Genomic DNA, 25161 nt, shown 5'->3' with positions numbered 1-25161 from the left:
AGGGTTATTTAATACACGTAAAACGTATTTTTGGAAAAAGAGAATGCGCACGTCTTTTGAGGAGTTTATTACGCTGTGTTAAGTCACACACGTGTATTTCCATTATTACACAAACTTTTTCGTTGGAACTATCACCACATGCTTAACGGTCGATATAAAAGCATTTCAAACCCATTTCTCCGACATTGTCTTCTTCTCTGCCAAAATTTCGTCTCGACTTCCCTTCAAGGTCCTTGCATCCTGTGTGGAGAGCAGTTCAACAATCTTTGATAGGTAACAATTTTTTTTATCACAAGCATTTTAACAAAATAAATTTGATTAATATAGAAAGAATGTTTTATAACACTTAAACAATTAAAGATGTTATGTGCTTTCTATCTTTCAAATGCAGCATATCTTTTCCAAAAATGATTATATCATCAATTTGTGTGTTTCCATAGAATTTATTTATTGTTCATGTTTCTTTTCTTCATTTGCAATTTTTGACAAGTAAAACGCGAGACAATGTCTCTGTTGATGATATTTTTCTTAGTATCGCGTTTCACCGGCCACATTTTAGAATAATTTTTGTCTTCAAGCTAGTGTCTGATGAAACGCGATTCCTTCACAGGCATTTGCCTTACACACTTGAATTTTCGCGTTTCACCGGTCAACTAAAAAAATTCTCCTGTTTTGATTTTTTTGTCTTGGAAAATCAATGTTGGGGCCTCTTTCCATGATATCATCTTGTTTTATTGGATATTGGTTCTTTTCTGCTTTTTTTTTTCAGGGATAAATATTTTTCTGGTCAAAATGACAAAGAGGAAGCTATCTCTGGAAGGAATGGATGAGGAGGAGATAATTGAGACATCTGATGATAGGCTCTTTGATTTTTTACACATCACTGGAAATTCTTCCAAGTTTTGCTATATCAGGGAAATTTTCAATGTTCCTTTTGATTTGAAGGAGTTATTAGAGGATCTTGATGATAAACTTAAGGAGTACAGATGTTTTTATGATAGACATGTGCAAGGTTTGGAAGTCAATGGATTTGTTCATTATAGTGATGTCATGGGAGCCACCAATACATCCAGGTCAACTTTGCTCGGCAGGTTCAACCTCATTGATGAGGAATTCAGAAAGAAAGAAACATGTTGCCCTTTCCACAGGTATCAACACCAATGCCTTCTAATCCACAAGGACGTTGGATTTATTGTGTATCTTCAGTACATGGAAAATTCTTCTCCAGATATAGACCAACAGAGAAAGCTAGAGGATATTGCAAGTATGGATAAGGAGGTCGAAGAGAAGGAGGAGATGTTCCAAGAAGATGTTGAGAATCAACTTGTCCAAGGTTTTGATGTAGGTTTATTCAAGAGTGACAATATCACAATGGTGGAAGAAAAGGAGATTGAGCCAAGTGCACAGGTTGATGAAGAAGGTCCTCTTGCCTGTGTTCCAACATTTCCCACTTATCTTATCAACAAGAAGAGATATGTGTTGCTAAATGATATTCAACATCTTTTTGATCTTAGAGAAGATTATTGCTTAGCAATCCTTGCAGGTTGGGGCAAAAATGACATGAATTTTATAGGTTATGAACAAGAACCACTAGCAAGTCTTGATGTTGAGGGAGAGAATTTCCAAGATAGCTCTATAGCCTTACATACATGTATTAATCAGATCATAGAATACGAAAAGGGGGGGCTACCTACAGAAGAAGAGTTCTTGCAAGTCCAGAAGAAACTTCATATTGATGATGTAGGGTATGAAGAGAGATTGAAGTCACCATCAGATGAGAAGCCCAAGAGTTCAATAAATCTTTATGATGATAGTCTTCTTGAAGAAGATGAACACCCTAAGGTATGAAATATAATTCAAAGTTACCCATTGAGTTTATGTTAGACTTTATTATGCATTATAGATAAATATCTTATATCTTGTACTGTTGTGGTTTGTTCTATAGATTGAGATTGAAGATCTGGACAACTTTCTTGGAAGGGCCAAGGGCTCTAGGCCAATGAAGCTTGGAAAAAATCAAAGCCTTGGCCATTATATTGGAAACTTAAACAATCAAACAATTGTAATATATCATAGTAGATTGTCAAGCTCTCCAAGTCTACCAATGATGGCTTTGAGAGCTATCTCAAAGGTTATTGGATCTCAAGTTTTCAGCAGAGGTTTGGACAAGATCATTTTGGTGGAGAAGGAAGAAGCCATAAGAGTTTTTGGCTTTATGCCTGGATACAGTGGATCTAGAGCTGGATATTTTGGAGTTCTTGGCTCCTATTTGCTCTCTTATGTAGGAGATAGTAAGAATTTGAAGCTTCTTCCGGGCTATCGAAAACAAGAGTTTTTGAAATACAGAGGTCTTATTGAGTGGGATGAAACAAAAGATTCCTTTAGAGGCCCTGTTGAGCTACCTGAAACCAAGGACTCCACTGAAGGCCCTGTTGAGGTGCCTGAAACTAAGGACTCTTCTGCAACACAATCAGACTAGAAGATGCCAAAGATTAAGGGTTTCTTGAAACCCATCTTTTCCCAACTCTTTGTTTGGTTTGTAACCATTCTGTAAATCTTTGCTTTGCGCAAGAATTTAAATATCTATCCTTTCTTCTTTGGGTAACAATTTGTATAGTCCTTGCTAAAGATGATGTATTGCTTGATGTGGTTGTATCTTTAAGCTTGAATTTATGCCAAATTTGTCGATAGAACCATTGAAAGACCTCTAATAAACTATTGGCTTTGTGTCTTCCACCTCCATGTCTTGTATGTCTGAAATATTTTGTTCTTGCTTGATAATGTGATTTTTCCATACCTTGGGTTAACCAGATAGATAGAGATCCATATTGTTTAATAAAGTATGGAGCATGGTTGTATAGAATATGCTGCATAGTCAACAAATAAGGAAAGTTATTAAAAAACATTATATGAGTTCGACAATGAAGAAACAAACATATACAAACTTCTTACCATATAGTGAGTAAAGTGTTGATCACCCCAAGCTTCTGTCATCGCCTTTTTGAAAAGGTTCAATTGGTTTTTAAAGTCTTTGAGATCATCGTCATTCCATTCAGTATTATCACAATAAAAAAACACTTTGTCTAGTGTTTCCCAAACTTTAGCTTTTCTATTTCGAGCTTGTCCATTATCAGTGTGATCCTTAACTGCATTATGTAGGGATTTCCACTGATTAAATTTAATAGTTGAGCCACCATTTCTCGAGTTTATCTTGCCAAGTCTCCCATGAAAGCCTAGAAACCTTCTAGCCTTCACTCCACCAATAGATGGTTTTTTTGGGACACAATTACCATCCTTAGACTTTTGAAGATCTGGTTCAATAACAACATTGCCACCATGCAAACCAATTGCAGAGAGAACTTTTTCAACCTTTGTTATAGCATCTGTTCTAGTTGATAATGGCTTCAACTTCCATGCAAATCCTATATAGAGATGAACAAGCTTTTCGATTATCCTGCAAAGTGCATGAAGTGTACAAATATGGGCATTCGCTAAAGGAATGTCCAAGACTGGTTTAAACTGTGGATCCTTATTGTGCCTAGAGGGAGCTCTATTCCAATTGCTTGAGTTTAACTCTACAGCTGGTGACATGCAGTATAAGCAAGGAGATCTCGAGTTAGCTCCCTTTGATACATTATACATACATTTGAGTGTCTTTAGGTCACCAGCTATGTGCCACTCAATCCTGTAGTTCCCTAATCCTTCAACAAATAGCTCTTCTCCTGCTTGTTGCCTTTGAATAACATTAGGTATTGATGTTTGATGAAAAACCCAATATAGTATATCAAAATTCTCAGTATCTACCTCAAATGCTCCTAGCCACCAGATGTTATATTCAGATTGAACACTAAATGATGTTGAGTGATTGCAATGACTTGACGAAAGTGCTCTATTCATCAAGGTGATAGAGATTCTCTCCAATTTTTTACATTTCAGAATCTCACTTTCATCAAGTTTAATCACAAATCTAGCCACTCCCTGTGCCTCAACTACTGACAAGTCATAAAATTTGATCATTAAGCATTGTAGGGTGGGCAAGTCAAGGAAAATATTGTTAAATTCATTGAATGTAACCTCCTTTTTCTTGCCCTTGAAGCTAGCCTTGATATGAAAAGGCTCACCTAGAATCTCCATCACTTTGTTATTAACTCTCTGTCTGATAGTCCTAACCACAAATGGTTTCGGAAGTATGCAATTGTGTACCTGTCCTTGCTTCATATTTGATTGTAAAAGTTGGAAAAGTTGCATATAAGCATCTCGACTGATACCAATACTATCCAGTGTCTTCTGTACTAACTCAGAATCCAAAGAATGATCCTTCACAAATGACTCCAAGCATTGTTTCTTTGCCTTTTTAAATTTCTTCTTCTCCAAAATATCCTTTGAAACCACTGAAGGAAGAAGATGATAATAAAACTGAGCTGCTTTTAAAGAATCTCTTTCACTTGCATTTGGTTGTAGAAGAGATCTAAGCAAAATTAACATCACAAATCAATGCAAGTAGTTTAAATAAAGCCATATTTAAGATTTTTCAAGTGAAAAAAAATATACCTTGCTGCTTGGATTCTTTTACCACAGCCTCCTCCTCCTCGTTTGAGATTCTCAATATTTTTAAGAGTTCTTTGTCGATTTCGAAGGCCTAATAAAGTTTGCTTTTGTTGATAAGCTTTGATACGCTTTTCCAATGAATGAATTTTTTGTTGACAATCCTCTAGCTTCTGCAACAACTCTATATTGTGTTTCATCAAAAGATGATTCTCTAGTCCAAGGATATCCTTTTCTGCAACAAGATTAAGTGTATAACCTAAAAATCCATTGTAGCCATCGCCAATAAACCTCATTAATGACGAGCTATTATAGAAAGGAGGAGTGCTATTTCTGCTAGGATCTTTGGGATATAGCTTTCCATCTAACCAAAGATCAATATTCTTCTTTCCTTCAAACCTCAGTATATGTTTCATAGACTCTGTAACCGTGATAGATTTTGTTCTCTTTCTTATCGGTTCATACTCACTGTCCAACTCAATATGAAGATGATAGAGAGGTCTTTTATGAGAGCTACAGAGATCATTAGATGATTGATCCATAGCTGAGTTACAGAGATCATTGGGTGATTGATCCATAGCTAAGGATATGATTAGAAGCAAGAACGAAAACAAAGAAGAGACTAATAAGGAGGAGAAAAAAAGAAGAGAGAAACGATGGAGAAACGATGGAGGGAGGCAATCGAGTATCCACCAAAATTCAAATTGAATATTACTTTTCACTTTAATGAGGAGAGGTAAGATCTTCATTATGACAACCTTGCCAACTTTATGGCGACCTAGATTTCTAGGTTTGATGTGACCACGAGAATATCACGACAATGACTTATTAACGAATTTTGATATTTTAACTTACCAAAATATAAACCTTTTAAAAATTCTATAAAATGATTTTATTTCGTAAATTGTTTTCTCTCTCTAGGATCTCTTACAGGGCATTTCCGAGACCTCAAAACTCCCCTAATGGGGAAAAATCCAAAAGTTTTCCCAACATCTCTGAATATGACCCTCATAATCAATGGCATGCATTTTTGCTTCCCTTAATGACTTAGGATTCTGCAGTTCCACTTGGATTTGCGTATTAATCTCTAAGCCATTCAGAAAGAGCTCACATAGCACATCATCCGGTAGTGCATTGGCTCTTCTTGGCCAAAGCCTAAGAGTACTATCAAAGGCTCTAGCATACTCTTTAACAGAAAGATAAGACTCCTGTCTAAACTGCATAAGGTGCCCTAAGACCTAAATCATAGGGAGCTTCTTTTCATACTCATCTAGAAATCTATCATAAGTCTCCTCAAATGATTTGATCGACCCTCTTGGGAGGCTCTAATACCATTTCCTTGCCTCTCCCTTTAGGGTACTTGGGAATACGAGCATCCCATGTATATCGTCGAACCCACTTGCAATGCAAGTTAGGTCATATTCTCTTAAATGAATCATCAGATCCTCATTTGGAAACCCATAAAACACTGGGAGATCCCTATAAAGAGGAGGACATTTAGTCCTCCCTTTTGGGATCAAGACTAGGTCATTAAAATCTTCGTATTCCTCTTGACCTAATACCAGTGTGTTAGGGTCTTTAATCTCTTCCATTTCCATCTTTATTGGTGTGGAAGAGCCACTAATTCCATGAACTTCCCTTTTCGCCAACTCACAAAGTGGTTTAGGGAGTCCAATACTATGCAATAGGGAATCTATCCCATCATCTGCTAGTGGTGTTCTAGTAAGCCTATTCTCATCTACCACCACTTTGCTAGAACTTAGGATAGGTCTTAATGAAATCTTCCTTACTAACAATGGTTTTCCACACACATGGACATCATCCAATGCTTTATGGATCTTGGCAATCACACTACGGTACCCAACTGCGTCGGCCACTAGCATCGGATGTATCTTAAGATCATAATCATCATGTCCTCCTATGTGCATATTAACCATCATTGTCACTGTCTTTTCTATGACATTATCATCATGAATGATCATAGATGACTGTGTCATCTTAGCACTACTTTCACTTTCCCTTTTCTCTAATCTCCATGGGCTGTTAATCTTAGAGGTAGCTTCATGGGTGTTTTCCCATAGTGATCCAAACTCAAGCATGGTATCACTTTTAGGGCAAAGGGTAAAATAGTCAATCACCAGACATGTCAAAGATCCCACTAGACTGCTCAAGATAGACAAAGTATCCTTTGGGTGTTGGGGATTTCTTGGATTGACCGTCATACTGATGACCAAGGTTTTTATCAGACTAACTTGATATCCACTGCTTCAAGGCGGCTATCGACCAATAGAATAAAACTAATAGGTCCCTTATGAGACCAAGATTCAGAGACCGCCACTTATTGGCAGCTCTCGGCAGACGCACCACTGATGGGACCTAAAATGGGCCGGCACTGGCTATAGCACTAGCCGGACCTCATGCTCATGACACACAAACACCCTCACAGCCTCGCGGACCAGGAGCGTCAATCTAATGCTAAGGGACACACTGCCCTAGAGCTTAATTCCTGTGTTTATAGGTTATAGTCCAACATTTCCCTTAAACTCCTCATAGGGAGAACCCTTATACATTGGAAATGCCACGATCACACACATATAGGAGGCACTCCACCGACTAATAGTCGGAGCCCCACTACAGCTCTCCTACATCTCAGGGACTGGCCCTTTGATGCGCTGCTAAACATATAACACAAACAAACACAAACTCCTCTCTTTTATATTTCTCGTATTTCCAGGGGATATACCATGCTTCCTCACTTCACAGTCCCTTAGGAGACCGACCCTCTACGCTACGGCAAGGGATAACCTCACACTCTCAATCGTGGGTCAAACTCCTAAGAAAACAATTGCTATGCAGTCCAAGAGATGTTCCTTCGATACCATGAACCATTCATAGTGCATAATGTGAATGGTTTAGTGCACAACCAATAGAAAATCAGCATTGTGCATCGTGTGCAACTAATCTTTTCATGATTTCCATGCTAATGTTTATATATTGAAACGAGGAGAGACACCGAGCTTTACGCTCATGCTGCCTTTTCCTTTATTTTAAAACAACATCCTATAGCCATGATGCAACACATAAATCAGATTTAAGATTATACTTTGACGCTCAAACTCCCCTCTCACCCTACCGTTTAATGTTTTGCAATCGTTGATAGGTGCAAGAGTCATTTTATGTGTATTTCTTTATAGAGAAAGCAATAAATACGGACAAAACATAGAAATGAGGGTAAACCGAGGCTAACCTTGTGCTCTACCTTCATTATACATTGCACAAACATTTATGTAATTTTCTAGAATTTTCCTTTTATCGTTTCCTAATTTTCTCCCATTTAAAACCCATTTTTCACCATTTTTGGTATTTTTTCTCTATTATTTTCAATAAAAATAACTAGAAATTGAGATTTATTATGGGCTATGGCCCTTAGTTCTTTGACAGCAAAATTTCAAGTTTTATTGATGTTATATCTCATGTTTCCACTTTATTTTGCAAAAAAATCCCATTTTACCTCTTAAACGCGTGTTTTACGGGTTTTATACCATTAATTTCAGTCGCAACACTTATGATTTTCTGATTTTCTGAGCATAAATTGATCAAACTCATAGCAAACAACAACATAATGCATAATCAGCCCATGGGAACAAATATTCATGAAGTAAATTGCATAAAACATCAATTCCCTTTGTAAAAATAAAATTACCGTTCTTTGCAGGTTGCGGGTTTTTATTTGCCATGTTTCGGGACTGATTTCCTACAGCCATTAATGTCCATGACAGTCCGGAATCAGCAACCTACCCTCCTCTTACATCACGGAGCAATCCCATCTCGGTTGGACAAGCATCCGTCGATCCTTCTTCTTCCCACATGAATCTGCCTCTAGAGAAGAGAGAGGGAGGAGAGAGAAAGACTGATTTCTGTTCTCTTCATTCAGGCCACCATTGGACGGGCGAAGATACGCGATAAGATCGGCCAAGAAGGAGAAGACCAGCCCCAAGATCGGTTGTATGGGGTACTCACAGCCTGCCATCTCCATCTCCATCCATGGAGGCGCCAAAAAAATGGCGTGAAGAAAAAAATGGCGTGAAGATGGCGCCCTCTTCCTCCATTCTCTCACCACGTTTTTTCATACTTCTTGATCAAAAATTTGAAGGGGGGGTTAAAATGTCCCAAAGGGCACCCCTTTTGGTCTTCTCCAATGTCCACCTTTTCATATCCTGACCATTTGTTGGCCATTTTCCCGTCCGGTGGCCAAATCGAGTGCTCAAAATTTCTGCGCGTCTGGCTTGACATCTCGCATTGGCTAGCAACTCTTGACAACCCGCACGGCAGTCTGAAAAATTATCAAAAATCAACAAGTGTCGCTCGAGCGCCTTTAAAGCAATTGACGCTAAAAATCGTCCTAGTTGGAGCCGCCGCCTTCGACGTTGAATATTTTTCCCTTGATATTCATAATTTTTAGCTATTTTTAAGAACTTCTCGATATCAAAACCCCGCTCTCAAACTACGTGACCCATGTGAGGAGTCTCTTTAAGAGAATCCCTCTAGGCGAGCGACCAACTGACAGAGCAATTTTGACTGTATTCATCAGCGGAATTCGAGACGAGGAGTTGTATAAGGCTTTGGCAGGCAATTCAAGCTTGCAGCGGGATGCGGTAGCTAGAGTGTTTGAGGAAGCCATCAGAGTTGATGATCAGCTGAAAGAGCAGAGCTCCAGGAGCTCAAATCTAGAGGAGACCAACTCGCAAAGCTCAGAGAGAACATTAGCCTCTAGTGAGCAGTCAATCCCATCATCCCAAGATAAGGGGAAGGTCACCGAGACGGCTGAGGTCAAAATGGAATTAGCCAGATTACAAGACATGTTGAGACGACCAATGAGCCCGCACGTCCAATGCATGTACTGTGGCAGAAACCACTTGCCGGTCGAGTGTTAAGACCCTAGGTTAAGACCTTGTGCTAACTACGGTAGGTTCGGCCATGATGTCGCGCATTGTAGATTACCAAGAAGACTTCCATACTCGCAACCCTACGGCTAGCCTTACCTAGCGAACAGGCCGCAGCCATTATTTGGAAGGGGAGCCCCATTGGCTCTTCCCACGCCTAACGATATGAAACCAGCCGTCCCTAGAATGGACATAAATCCTACAGGCATTCCTAGACCGCCTAGTCCTTACGTGACCCACCCACCGAGCGACGCTCCAGTACACTACGTAGAGGAGCCAAATGAAGAAGAGACCTACATATACCCTTATGTCTCGCACGACGACGAGGGCAATGCAGTCCTCATGGATTATCGACCCGTGTCGGTGATGGCGTTAGAATGGGGACGAGGCAGAGGCCTAGGAGGGCAGCCGCATGATCCAGTCATTTGTTGGACTTATGGTCACCCCGGTCATGTCTCATCACGTTGCCCAGAAAGAGAGCAGTAAAACAGAGACAAGGCTGACCAAAGGTGTGCAGAGTGCGGAATCACTCATCTTTTCATGGATTGCCCAAAGAGAAAGCCATCCTCTAGCTTAGCCAACTTGCCATCTGTCCCATTGGGGCTGTTTGGTATCAAAAACCCCAATGGGGAAGCCACACCTATTCCATTGCAGGTCATGACCCGAGCCCAAATCAAGTAGGCCGGCATCTCTCTACCAGGAACTAGCAATATTGACGCAACCTCCATAGGGAAGAAAAGCCACAGGAGGAAAAAGAAGAGATCGGAAGCTAAAGTCACACTAAAAATTGAGAGTGCTATGACTCTGCCTGCGAGAAAGAAGGTTTCAGACGCAGAGGCAGAGACTTCAACCCCTAAGACGGCTGAAAAGGGAAGCGCTAAGGTAGGGGAATACTCGCATCCGAAGTAACAATTAAAGGCCATAGAAAAGGTGAAGGAATGGGTAAAGGAGGCTCAAGAGCATATCAAGGACACTAAGCCCATCATAGAGGACGAGATCGATGATCTCTCCAGCGTAAGCACGCCAATATTACCTCCTCAACCTAAGTCAGCAGAAGCGACTGCAACACAAGCAGTGCCGCTAAGACCAAGCCTTGACGCGACAGAGCCACAGGTCAGTCGCAGCCAATGGCCCGGACAATCTGGGTTAAAGGAGGGACGAGCATCCAATGATCTCCTGACCACATTGGTGACTATCCCTGTAACACTTAATCTCAGAGATCTACTTAAGCAGCATCCTACCCTATGGCAGGACCTTAAGCAGTGGGTTGAAGGATCACAAGAGCAGGTCACGCATGTATAACTGGGCCCTAGTTCCTGACCAACGACATGAGGCATACCAAACCCTAGGAGATGACGAACAGTTGGATGACAAAGATTCTAGCGACGAATACAAGACTACCAATCCTTCAGTGATGAGAGGGAGGGTGAAATAGATACCATAGAATACGACACTGAAGGACGAGAAATTGAGCAAATACGAGCAGACACCAAGCCGCAGGGAAGGAAGACCCCTAGAATAGAGCAAGGAGTCATGCACATGGAATGCGATCATGCTTGGTTGGAATGCATAGGAGCCATAGACCTTGAGCAAGAAAGCCTAGCCCAGCCAAAAACGACGTCAATACTTAGGACTGAATCACCATCTCAACTGCGGCCACGAGGGGAGACCACCTCTTCCAGCGAAGATGGAGGGTTTGACTCTGAAACGGAAGTTAGTTTTGATAGTGATCCAGAGATCCCTAGGCCGCCCACGACCAGACGTACCAAGGGGGACCTACCCGTCCACCTGAGGCACAGACGGGTAAGGCAGGAAAAGGCAAAGAAACCTAGAGATACACGATCAGAAGAACAGCGGAAGCCGCAGGACCTCCCTAAATGCTTCACGAAATTCAAAAAAGGAGATAGGCTAATAGTTATGTTGGGTGCCAAACGTCAAGGGCAGACGAGCGAACCAATCGAAGGGCTAGTAGTTCATTGCCGACGACTTGATTAGTGAAGAAGAAACGAGTCTTGTCGCTCTCTTGCGAGAGTATATAGACATGTTCGCCTGGTCCTTAGAGGATCTACAGGGGGTAGATCCGAGTGTTGTGACTCACAACATACCCATGACGTCGGACGCGATGCCTGTCAAGTAGCGACCATACCCTATGAATCCAAAACACGCTCATGCTGTCAAAGAGGAAATTGACAAGCTAATGAGAGCTTGATTCATTTAGGAAATTGAGCACACAGTCTAGGTATAATCACCCATAGTCATTGTGATGAAGAAGAACGGAAAAATCCGAGTGTGCATCAATTACAAGAAAGTGAACGCTGCTACAAAGAGAGACAACTATCCATTGCCGTACATCGAGCACATGCTTGAGAGAGTGGTAGGCAAGGAAGCCTACAATTTTCTGGATGGCTTCTCAGGGTACAACCAGATGCAAGTGCATCCTGCAGGCATAAGACCGCCTTTGCCATGGAGTGGGGTGTCTTTGCATACATAGTCATGCCCTTCGGGTTGGACCAATGCCCTCGCCACTTTTCAACGTCTCATGTATACTATCTTTAAGGACATGCTTCGCAAGGAGTTAGAAGTCTTTGTCGACGACCTGTGTGTCCATTCGACCTGGACCGAGCACTTAGACAAACTCCGTGCAGTCGTTGAATGGTTTTGCCTATATCGCCTCTCCTTGAACCCCTTGAAGTGTCAGTTTTGGGTAAAGCACGGATGCATCTTAGGACACATGGTGTCGAAGAACGGCATTGCCACTAACTTCTTGAAGGTCAAGGTTATTGTTGACCTTCCACCCCCAATTAATTACAAGGGAATTCAATGCTTCTTAGGCCATACAGGATACTATCGGCGGTTTGTACTAAACTATGCGCTAATTGCCAGACCATTGTACAAGCTGCTGATTGTCTTTGAGTGGACCGAGGCATGCCAATGAGCGTACGAAGAATTGAAAAAGGCTCTAATAACAGCACCAATTCTACGAGCCCGAGATAGACCATCACCTTCCACGTGCACATCGATGCTTCTAAGTTTGCCATGGGGGCAGTGTTGTGCCAACCTAGTGAGCACAACTTAGATTATCCAGTGAGCTTTGCTAGCAGACAACTCACTGAGACAGAGATGAACTACTCGACAACAGAAAGGGAAGGATTAGCCATGGTGTTCGCTGTGAAGAAATTCCAGCATTATCTATTGGCCACACCCTTCATCTTTTTTGTGGACCATCAAGCCCTGCTCTATTTGGTAAACAAACCTTGTGCTACAGGGCGCATAGCTCGATGGCTCCTCCTGCTTCTACAGTTCGACTTCTCCATGGTAGTACGAAAGGGAAAACAATATTACATGGCTGATCACATGTCACGCGTCGCCACAGGAGAACCCGCTGGACAAGGCATTGTTGACAAGTTGCCCGACGCCCACCTATTCCACCTATCCAGTGAGAGAGACTTATTTAAGGCTGATCTAACTCCATATTGGGCGGACGACGTTGTCCAAGTGCTCGAGCACGGACTACTTGAGTGACCAATAGAAAAAGCCTGACTCAGGCGCTTGATCTTGAAGATTCAGCCCTACCAGTTGATTGCAGGCCAACTCTATAGGTTGGGGCAAGACGGATTGCTGTGTAGATGCTTGTGTGAGCATGAGATGCATAATGTGCTCTCAGAGGCGCACAACGGCATCGCAGGAGGACACTTTAGTGGAGACACGACAGCACGGAAGGTGCTACAGTCTCAACTATGGTGGCCCACACTTTTCCACGACGCCAAGCAATTCGTCAAGCATTGTGATGAGTGCCAATGGACAAAAGTCCCGATTCACAAAGATCAAATGGAGCTGACCCCAATTATTACTCGCCAACCCTTAGAAAAATGGGGAATCTACTTCATAGGGCCCATCAATCCTGCGGCGCAATACTCACAAGCCAAGTACATTGTTATGGCCACTAATTACCTCACAAAATGGGCAAAGGCAAGAGCCACACGTAAGAACGACGCTAGGATGACTGCCAAGTTCTTATGGGAGCAAGTGATCTCGTGCTTCGGTTGCCCCATCAAACTGGTTAGCAACCAAGGCACACACTTCATCAATGAAGTGATAGCACATCTCCTATCCACCTTTCTCATTATCCATCGCAAATACTCACCATACTACCCTCAGGCGAATGGCCAGGCAGAATCAACTAACAAGATTCTTATCAATGTCCTGACTAAAGTAGTCTCAGCCTCATGCAACGACTGGGACAACAAGCTGATGGCAGCCTTATGGGCCTACCACACAACTTATAAAACGGCTGTCAGGTGGCCAAACCCCCTTTAGGCTGACCTATAGAGCTGAGGCAATTCTACCGTTACAATTCTTCGTTCCTAGCCTAAATTTTTGGTTGTATTCAAAAATAATTTATTTATTTATATCGATTTGTCGGTGGTATGGGAGTTTAGCCTCAATGCTAAATTTAAACTTTATACATATCTATCAATCTATTTCATCATGAAAATAACTTTTTTTTTTCATAAGGCAAGGCAAGAGAGGAGGGATGTTAGCATAGTTTATTAATTTAGGGAAAACTCTATGTTTTAAAAATGAACTTTGTATGTGCACGTAAGAGAGTGCAAAAGGAGAACCATTTTTATCATGTTTGTTATTCAGTTTTAAGGGAAGGAAAGAAAGATGTCTCTATTGGCAATTCAAAATAAATTAATTATTTAAACATTAAATAGCAACGATGAGTAGTATTTAACAGAGAGGGGTAATGTTTAGAAAGGAAACTTAAGATTTATGGATTTTTGGAACATTTGAATGATTTCTTTGAATTTTTGTTGTTAACTAAAAAAAAGGAATTAATTTATTAAAGAGAGAGTAAGGATAATTAAGAACGAATTCAAATGGGGGTACACCAATAGATCAAGAAGATCTATATTCTAAAACAAACATATCTAAAGATAAACAACCTACAAAATCCTAGGTAAACCACCACGAGCATGCAAGGAGTAAATTATGAGGAGCTGCCCCTACAAGATGGGAGGAAGCCTTAGCTAGTTTAGGATTAGAATTCTAGTACCTAACTTATGACCTAGCCATGAGACGTTATACAAAATGATGTAAATGAACTGAGTAGGCTTACTTAGATTTTCAACATTATGCATTATTGGTTGGACTACTATAACACAAAAGAGTGTCACAAATACTTTGAAGATTGATTCAAATCATAGAGATTAATGATAAATCCCACCTATCTTGTGCAACAACTCTTAAATCACGTATTCAAGAATTTGGAAATTTTCATAAAGTTTGGGAATTATTAATGTGATTACTATTTGGATACACGGTCAAATCTTATCCCCTTACTTGAAGGTGAAATTTTCCCTAGATACTATACAAGCAATCCCCCCAAGTTCCACTCTCAAATATGAGGTAAAGATTTAGCCACTTGGTCAAATCTTTACTTCTTATTCAAAACTGGAACTTGGGAGATTCCCAAATTCTCTAATATAGTATTCTTAGAAGTTGGCTTGACAACTTGGCTTAATATTCTTAGCCTTTGGCATGTCATTTTTGGTGTGTTTGTCGAGAGCCCAAGTGCACTCGAATAGGTGGTGGATCTACCTAGGACATTTAAATACACATTACACTTTAGTGAAATTAATGATTGAATATGAAGTCTCTTTCTTAAGAGACTATTTTTCAAATTTGCCCCAAGATTGCCAAAGGCAAGTATTAGATTGAGTAAGAGATACATAGTTAATTGAGGTGGGGTAAATATTTCGGGCCACAATTGATTGTAGATGTTGAAAAACTATATTCCTAGAGTTGGGGATCTAATGATTGTGTGCAAAGGATTGCTTTCTTAGCACCAGCACATTTTGATTTGGTAGATGAAATCAAATTAAATACGATTAATGTCTCATAACACTTTGATTGGTACCACATAGGATAGCCTATCAGAATTTTAGAAGGGTCACGTGGGATGATGAATTGCCTTGGCTTCACGTATCCAGAGGTTTGAAAGCAACCTTTGATAGAAAAGATATAAGAGAGGTTGCAAAAAATTTAGGTTTAAGTCTAGATCAGAAGGAGAAACTGCCTTATGGAGAAGTAGACCTAGAATTGCTAGCTATTCTCAAACTATTGAGTGCATGTGCCATCCTGAAAACCCCAGCTTTAGAGCTTTAGAGAAAACGCATAAGTAGAAAGAAATTGTAGAGGATAATAGTAGTAAGTACTGAACTAGTTGTGGATGAATTTTGAAGATTGATAAAGACAACAAAATGAAGCCCGTGATTAACAAGTAAGAGAACGAGTAGATTGGCAAAAAGCTTGGTTACTAGAGAGGCTAGAAAGGGTGAATGCATTACTAAATTTGGATATAGATGTAACGTCTAGATCAAATGAGGAGCCTCTTGGAATTGAAATAGCATTTTATAGGACACCATCAAAAGAAAGCGAAATAGATTTGTATCATTGGGATTCATGGGTTTCAAGCACAGACAGTCCCATTGGGAAATAGAGTGGGCAAAGTGAAAGTATAGAAAGTGAGACTGACGCTATGATAGGGAATGACAAATCCTCATTTAGTTGGGATTCAAAATATACTTTTGGGTTAAACTAATTATTTAAGAGCCAAAAGAAAATTCTTGGAGACGGAGCAGGTGTCTGATTTGGGATTACGGTCTTTGTTTTATATCCCTTATCAAAGAGAGTAATTAAGGGTTGTGTACGAGTTGACATTAAGATACCTATCCAAGGAGCCCAATAAACATACATGTGTTGAATCTACTCAATATTTTGGGTTAAGGACATTATTCAGAGAAGCAGTGGCTCACAACCCTATAAGACTGGCTGATTTTATCCAATTTGGGGGACTATGGGATGAAGATCTTGATGCACATATGCAAAGATTTGAAGTGACTTGCGTAGCCAATGAGATAGTGGATGATGATCAAAAGCTTCATATCTTTCCAATGACGTTAAAAGATGAAGCCCCAAGGTGGTATAGTAACCTAGATGCTCAAAATAAAGGGACTTATACTACCCTAACAAGAGCAGTCTTAGAAAAATTTCAATGGCAAGGTTTCGAAGATCGATTAGCTCTTCCATTGGACTTTTTACCCCAAGGAACAACCATAAGTGTCGAGCATAACATTGAGCTTATGGAAACAATTATTTGAAAGATGAATCCAACTCTTGATAAGCCTACGCAAAAGATTAAATTTATTGATGGGTTTAATCTTGAGGTCCATCAGCATGTTAGTCTACAACAGCCAACTACACTACAGATGCTAAAAGATAAACTAGATGGTGGGAGGAAGTGCAACTCAGCCCAACAATGATGGAAGAATCTATTCAAAGAATATCGCATGGAATATCCAAGCACTTCAAGTGGGGTACCGAAGAACGTGTCATATGTGATTGTTTTGTTAAATTCATATACAACTGTAAACTCAAATTTACCAAATATACCCTTGAATTTGTACACTTCAATTCCAGTTTATATGATGCAAACAACAATGCCATCTATGCTTGAGTCGCCATTAGATGAAACTAAAGTAGCAGACATTATTGCAAAATCCCTGGGAAAATTAAAAGACGAAATAATGGGTGCAATCCAAGCACCATTAAATAAGTTTTTTTCAATAACGACACAAGCCTCTAATGCACAATAAGCATCAAACAGCTCGACTTTGAACCCACCCAAATAAAATATTTGGTGTGGTAAGTGTCATGGATATGGTTATGTGGCTACTGAATGCCCAACTCCTTCAATATTAATGCTTGACCATCCTCCATTTTGTACCTTTTGTGCTAAAATAGGGCATGTGGATGCAAATTGTTGGTATAAAATAGGCCAAGAATAGCAACATGCTTGTATGATGCAAAGAAATTAAAATTACATGAATTGTTGGTATAAAATAGGCCAAGAATAGCAACATGCTTGTATGATGCAAAGAAATTAAAATTACATGAATTGCAATAACACTAATGAGATTGGGTCCTACAATCAAAATTTTAGGCCACAAGGATTGCTTACCCAAGATAGGCCCCCAATGCCTTGAAATAATTATAATAGTGATGGGAATTGAGGGAGACATTCCCCTTTCAAGAGAAATAATGGTAATTTTCATGGGGCAGAATGGACAACAAAGGCCTAGGGGACCAATAATTTATTCTCAATGTCAACAAGAATGGCATATAGCAACATACTGTCCAAATGTGTGCAAAAATCAAGACTATACCCCTCTTTGCAGGAGAGATGTGGTGGTGAGGGACACTATGAACAGAACTGGCCCAAGCAAGAGAATAACAAGATTAATGCTAAAGAAAAACAAAATTCCAATGATCCCTCAACAGCTATTGCAAATCTAGTTGAAGTAGAAATGAAAGGGTAATAGAGTAGCGCTTAGTCGAAATTCCTACCTTGCAGGTGACTTTTAAGATTGAACCCATGATGCGCGTTGTTACTAGAGTGCAAAATTAGCAATGAAAGGAGAAAGGTTTGGAGGAAGAGAGTCCACAATTTAAAGGAGTTGTAAAGGATAAATATGAGGATGTAGATCCCAATATAGAGCTATTTGAATCGGACTCTCCTCAACACTCTTCTAATTATCCATTATTACCCATTCCCCTAGAGAATCCTAAAATTCAAGTAGGGATGGCTCCTTTTCTTGAAAGATTAGTACCTCTGACGGGGGGAAGCAAAGGGCAAGAAAAAACAGTCAACAAGGTCTATGATCTTTGGGAAGTACTAGAGGAAGTAAATTTAACAATTAATCTCAAGTAATTGCTTGAAATAACACCTACATGCCAAAGCTAGCTAGGAAAAGGATCGAGACTAATGCTTCTAATGTGGGTACAAATGCATCCAAAATGAAAACAACTAAGGAAGTAAAAATAGTAGATCTATTTGTGGATCCATGAGCACTAGTTATCGATACTACCATCAATGGTCATTTGTTGAGTGAAGTACAATTGGATGGTGGTTCAACCGTTAATTTAATGATAGAGAAAATGATGCAAGGATTAGGTTTGAAGAATCTATAACCTACCCATATAGTTTTACGCGTTGTTATACGAGCGGTAATCGAGAGCAAGCCTCACTCACAACCCGATAACGAGACGTTAAGGAGTGCCGGTTGGCACAATTGACTTTGTCAAATCACAATACAAAAATTTAAATGTTTTGATAGACACCACACGAACCACACATGAAAAGAAAAACAATAAACGACGCCTCTTGTAGCTCAAGACAATTCAAACCCAAATTTGGGTAGAGCATCACACAACCACAACACAACAAAAAAACCAACAATTTGAAAATAAACCAAGCGAAATATATTCTCGTACCTTAATAACCTTGAGCTAACACTTGGCGCCACAAATCCGAATTCTTCCACTTCCAAATTGGCACGTTAAGAGTATCCTCTTGCATGCGACCCTCCACTCTCCTCTCTCACATAATACAATTGTAAGCAAGGGGGAAAGGCCCTTAACTCTCCACTCTCTTCTGCTTTTATAGTTTTCTCATCCACACTATCACGTTGAGTTTTCTAAAAACATAAAGCTTTAATAGATTTTGGCTTTCTCATCGTTTAAGCTTTTCAATAAGCTTTAAACTTTAAATGTTTTTTCTAAACGAGCTAAAAGCCTTTAACGCTTTATTAGATCTTGCGGCCCTACATTTTGAAAATGCAGCTACCCTGCCTCATCGACAGTAACCATGGTATCAAAACTCTACATTCTAGAGCGCCGTCATTTGTCCTTCTGCCGTCTAATGAATTCCTCTATAGTCCACCAACCACCAAAATTACACACATAGATTTAAATGATGAAATCAAATGAACCGTATAAAATTGCTGGAGCTACTTGTATGCCTCTGCCTTGTCAAGCCTATCCTTTCACCGCATCAATCAGTAGAATATTGCCCACAATTATGTCACCCATTATTGCTTTGTTAAATTCCGTTTTGCCTGCGATGCTTCAAATATACCATTGTCTTTGCTCATAAGCCCCGCTATAATAGTCCAGTTAACCAGGCCACCCTGATTTCACTCATTATATGAAAGTAACTGCTGCACATGAATTTTTGCAAACTAGGGGGAGAGCTAAATATGTCAAGCATTTTTCTGAAAACTGAAATCCCCTAGTCAAATTGTAGTTAGGTTTGATTTTTAGCTAGTTTAGTTGTTGTGTGATAGTTTGTTTTGTTGTTTTGTAATTCGATTTATTGTGTTTGTCTAGCTTAGGATTTATTTCTGTCTTTTTGTTTGATTTGTTGAGGGTGGAACTTGATAGCCTTGGTCGAGCTTGGTATTTTTTTGAATAGGATAAAGTTGGAGTTTGCTATTAGCTACTGAACATTGAGGAACAAGGTATGTTTTTTTATCGAGACTCATGCACATCACAGGGATTATGGGTTCATGAGCACTTCACATTGCACTTGTTAATGCACTGCACTCGGGGGTCGTCTCCTATTCTTATCAAATACTTCCATGCCATGGGTTGGGATTATGCACGTTTTGCACCATCATTGAGCACTAGCACGGCATGAGGTCCGCTGCAACTATATGCAGTAAATCTTAGATGCACGCGCACATGAGAGAGCACCTTTCATTGAGTACGCACGTTTTTTTGCATGCACCATTTGGGATATTCATCACAAAGTTAGGAACCTCTCGTTGAGAGTGTAAGGTGGTTGGGAGAGTTCGAGGGTCATGAAGGACGCCATCAATTGTGAGAAGGGTTGTTCATAATTGGTCAACATCTTGAGGACCACCATTTCCTAGAGAGATTGTGAGATTATGGATAGGTGGAGCAGAGTATATCATTTCTTCTTATGAGAGTTGAGAGGTGAGGATAAGGAATTTTAAATTAATAAGGAATTTTGTTTGCATTTTGCATGACGTACAATCACATCTAGATAGGCTAGGCACAACTTCTTCAGTGCATTCATTTTTTGTGTGTAGCATCGATTAATTGGTTGCATATCATGGATCCAACATTGCATATTTTTTCAACTCATGAATGATTGGGCACGGAGTTCATTTCAAAAAATCATATTCCTGCTAGGGCACACTGCATAAAAAACAGGTTCATATCCAAAGAATGCTTATTTTGAAGACTCAAGGATCAAAGGAAAAAGGTCGTACATTTTACATCGTCATCGAGTATTTCTTGAAGAAAAAGAGGACATGTGTGTTGAAAGTGTGTGCAATCACAAGAACAATAGGCCAAAGAAGGGAATAAGTCATCCAAGATAAAAGATAGAGAAAAAAGATGTAATTTACGAAAATCGATATTTCTTGCCCGATTTTGATGGATTTTCATAATTCCGCTTGCGCAGATTTGTCAGCCATATGTGTTCCGATTGTTTTAAGTACCCGAATGTCTATATTGGGAGCTCAAATGACGAAGTTATGATCCAAACAAGTTGCAAACAGGCATAAAGCAGAAAAAACGAAAATAGTGAAAAGCAGTAGAAAAGAAAAAGCCAAAAGATGAAAGCAAAAATCCCAATGTGTGTGAGTGTGGATAGAAAACTATAAAAGGGGAGGAGAGTAGAGAGTTAGGGGCCCCTTCCCTTGTATCTACTTGTCATCTTGTGAGAGATGTAAGAGGAGGGTCGCATGTGAGAAATTCTTGGACGTGCTATCGTGGATTGTGGAGAAGGAAGAAGTTAAACTTTGTTGTGCCAAGCTTCAGAGCGAGGCTATCAAGGTATGAGAATAAAATTTATTTGATTGTTGTCAAAATTCTGGATATTTACTTTGTGAGTTGTCTTGTGTGGTTGTGAGTTCCGTCAAATATTTAAATTTTATAGTTGAATTGTGCATACGACAAGGTCAAATACCTTAACTGGCACTCCTTTACATCTTGTTATCAAGTTGTGAGAGAGGCTAGTTCTCGTTCACCGCTCACGTAACACCGGTTGGGGTAATTGACTCTATCAAAATCACAATACAAAAATTTAAATGTTTTGATAGACACCACACGAACCACACACGAAAAACAAAACAATAAACGATGCTCAAACCCAAATTCGGGTAGAGCATCACACAACCACAACACAATAAAAAAACCAACAATTTGAAAATAAACCAAGTGAAATACATTCTCGTACCTTAACAACCTTGAGCCGACACTCGGCGCCACAAATCCAAATTCTTCCACTTCCAAATTGGCACGTCAAGAGTATCCTCTTGCATGCGACCCTCCACTCTCCTCTCTCACATAATACAATTGTAAGCAAGGGGGAAAGGCCCTTAACTCTCTACTCTCTTCTCCTTTTATAGTTTTCTCATCCACACTATCACGTTGAGTTTTCTAAAAACATAAAGCTTTAATAGCTTTTGGCTTTCTCATTGTTTAAGCTTTTCAATAAGCTTTAAACTTTAAACATTTTTTCTAAACGAGCTAAAAGCCTTTAACGCTTTATCAGATCTTATACATTTCGAAAATGCAGCTACCCTGCCTCATTGACAACAACCATGGTATCAAAACTCTACATTCTAGAGCGCCGTCATCTGTCCTTCTGTCGTTTGCTGAATTCGTCTATAGTCCACTAAGCACCAAAATTATACACATAGATTTAAATGATGAAATCAAACGAACCATATACTGTGTCAATCAGCAGAATATTGCCCACAATTATGTCACCCATTATTGCTTTGTTAAATTCCGTTTTGCCTGCGATGCTTCAAATATACCATTGTCTTTGCTCATAAGCTGGTATAATAGTCCAATTAACCAAGCCACCGTGATTTTCGTTAATACTTCCTATGCCATTTGCAATGCCATCGTTGTCTTTGTTGCTCTCTTGATTGCCATTAACCGTTGAATCGTTTACCATCACTCCCAGGAATTCCAATGTCCTCCTCACCGACAAGTCACCCTCTGCCAAGATCATAAAGACATCCATTCATCTTCAAAAATTCAAAGAGTCTTGAACACAAGCCATCAAGCTAGCAAAAGAAGTCTTTGACATCTCCTTTCTTCTCTCTAGCCAGTCAAAAATCAGTTGTAATATCCGTCCCTCAACCTCAGCATATCAAATGATTGTTCGTCTTTATTTCAGCACCTTGTAATTGATCTTATTGCTGTTGATTCCTAGAGTATTGTTAGCTAGCCACACATCAGTTTCCTTTCTTCTCTTGAATGCTTCCACCCTTTGAAGGTTCTTCTAATCAACTCCCCTTGTGTTTCCATGATAGCCTTCTTTGACTTCCCTGTTTTGGCGACTTTAAACCCTTCATCACTATATGCTTTTTGCCACAATGATTAAACATATAACTTCCAAATCTTCTTCATGTCTTCAAGAGATGTTTTTTTCTTTAGATATACCTGCTTGATTCCCTACAACGTGTCCTAGAGAATATGCTCTTTGAAATGAACTTCGTGCCCATCCACTCTTGATTTGAGAAAACATGCAATATAAAATCGATGCTATGCAACCATTGAACCGATGCTTCACACAAAAATATGGATGCATTAAAGAAGTTGTGCCTAGCTTATCTACTCGTGATCGCGCATCATGCAAAATGCAAACAAAATTCCATGTTAATTTATATCCTTATCCTCTTCTCTCAACGCTCTTCAAAAAGATATGATATACTCCGCTCCTCCCACCCATAATCTCACCAACACTCTAGAAAAGATGGCCCTCAAGATGTTGACCAAACAAGAACAACCCATCTTACTCACCCAACCACCTTACACGCTCAACCAAAGGTTCCTAAATTTTTTATGAACATCCCAAATATCGTGCATGCAAGAAATGTACATGCTCAATGATAGGTTCTCTCTCATGTGTGCGTGCATTTAAATGTTACTGCATATAGCTGCAGTGGACCTCATGCCATGCTAGTGCTCAATGATGGTGCAAAACGTGCATAATCCCAACCCATGGCATGGAGGTATTTGATAAGAACAAGAGACGACTCCCAGAGTGTAGTGCATCAACGAGTGCAACGTGAAGTGCTTGTGAACCCATTATCCATGTGATGTGCAAGAGTCTTAGCAAGAAAACAAACCTTGCTCCACAATGTTTGGTAACTATTGACAAACACAAGCTTCATCCTATCCAAAAAAATACCAAGCTCGACCAAGGCTATCAAGTTTCACACTCAACAAATCAAACAAAATGACGGAAACAAATCCTAAGCTAGACAAACACAAGAAATCCAATTACGAAACAACAAAACAAACAGTCATGCAAACAACTAAGCTATCAAAAATCAAACCTAACTACAATTTGATTAGGGCTTTTCAATTTTCACAAAAACGCTTGACAGCGTGGCTAATCAAAGGAAAATGACTACTTTGGGTTTTCTTCACAATGTGAAATCTATAATTGTTGGACTAGAATTTCATGTGAACTACTTAGTAGTTCACTCATCGACAAATATTTTTTTATACTCTATGTTACCAGATCGACTTTGGTTATACCAAGCAAGATGCAATCAAGACTAGTATAAAGGTTTGATTGGTCCTTAAAATGACAAGGTTAAGATATAAGTTATCTCAAAGGGATTTTTGAGGGAGTCAAGAGATGAAATGGTTAGTAAAATAGACGAGAAATCCAATAGCCAAGTCTATGATTCTAAAGTAGAGGAGACTGATATTGAAGGACCTCATGCTTGGCTATTTAAAACATGACTAGTAAGAGCAGAAAAAGTAGAGGTGAATTTCTACATTAGCCTCACAAAGCAAAACAAGTGGGTATTGGTAAATACGCTTTAACTTTTTCATCAGATAATGATTCGGATAGTGATATTTCTCATTTGTTGTCTACATTAGAAGATACAACTTTAGATTTCTTTATGATTTCAATCATTTCAATCAAGGAAAATAAATGCCGTGAGGATGCAAAGGGAAGTAAACACGAAGATGCATTTTTTGAGTATTAAAGGTTAGAATCCTTTTTTATCTAAGAAGCCATCTTTCTTTACTTGATTGTGGGCTTGTACTTAAGTAACTATGGTAGAGGACCCATAGTGTTCTAAAGTTCCTCTCTGGCCATCTACAGTTTTCTTTTGAGGTTTTCTATCATGTCTCCTTCTATGGATTGTTTTACTTCAATCAATGTCTTTATGAAAATCCTCTACTAAGTCTTCATCATTCTCTGTGCTATTGTTGCCCTATCCAAGGCCACTTCCTTATCAAGTTTTACCTTTGTCAATCTGCAAGCCAGCTCTTGCATGGGGTTTTTAGTTTTTGCTTCTAGTTGTTCCATCTTCTTCTTGGCTTATTCTAACCTTTTGTTCTACCTCTTTGTCAAGGCTTCCAATGTGGCAGTTTGGTCCGCAATATTTTACTGAAGTTCTTCTTTATCCTTTTTGAGTTATTCTATTCTTTGGTCAAGGTCTTCCTTGTTCCTATTGGCTTTGTTCTGTAGCCTTCCAAGTGGAGCATCCTACACCTATATAGTTTCTTCTCTATCTTGTTGCAACTAGCTCATGTGGTCTTCTTGTTGCTTCACCTTCTCTTCTAGTTGAGCCCTGGTGGCCATGGCCTCCTTGTGATGTGCTTTCCATTTTTCCCTCCTCTCCTTCTCTTGTCGAAATTGCTGCAATACTTCTTTGTCTTGTTATTGTCTACTCCTCTCTTTGCTAGTGAAGCTATCTCTAGTCTTAGGGTGTAGACATCCCTTGTGTACTACCGTAGCAAGGTTATATAGGCCTCT

The sequence above is a fragment of the Lygodium microphyllum genome, chromosome 20 (genome assembly GCF_053477565.2).
Source record: "Lygodium microphyllum isolate KBCC chromosome 20, Lygodium_microphyllum_v1.1.10, whole genome shotgun sequence".
Classification (NCBI taxonomy): Eukaryota; Viridiplantae; Streptophyta; class Polypodiopsida; order Schizaeales; family Lygodiaceae; genus Lygodium; species Lygodium microphyllum.
The sequence above is the reverse complement of the archived record's forward strand: the minus strand, read 5'-3'. Positions refer to the sequence as shown.